Consider the following 249-nt stretch of genomic DNA (forward strand, 5'->3'; position numbering starts at 1 on the left):
TCCTTTAGAAAAACAAAGATGCTATATTACACTATAATAGAAACTATAATTATATTTATATAATGTGGAGATTTGGTCTCATTTGATACTGCAAGTATGAAAGTACAACTTCATATTTTGGTTACAGGAAAATGTGAGATTCATAAAATAATGTAATATGTAATATTTTTACATGATTTGTATCTGCAGATTAACAACCACTGATAACACATTTGCATAAATATATACCAAACTAGGTTTATGAAAGGG

At 26.1% G+C, this 249-nt stretch overlaps 1 protein-coding gene across 1 annotated transcript in view; it reads right to left on the reverse strand.

Annotated features, from left to right (window-relative positions):
• LOC119587159 (rhomboid-related protein 2-like) overlaps nucleotides 1-249 on the reverse strand; it is a gene marked incomplete in the record, with an annotated part of 10,536 nt that overhangs the window by 413 nt on the left and 9,874 nt on the right. The window contains 1 exon segment of the mRNA XM_037935925.1: nucleotides 1-249.

Source organism: Penaeus monodon, chromosome 22 (genome assembly GCF_015228065.2).
Source record: "Penaeus monodon isolate SGIC_2016 chromosome 22, NSTDA_Pmon_1, whole genome shotgun sequence".
In the NCBI taxonomy this organism is placed as follows: domain Eukaryota; kingdom Metazoa; phylum Arthropoda; class Malacostraca; order Decapoda; family Penaeidae; genus Penaeus; species Penaeus monodon.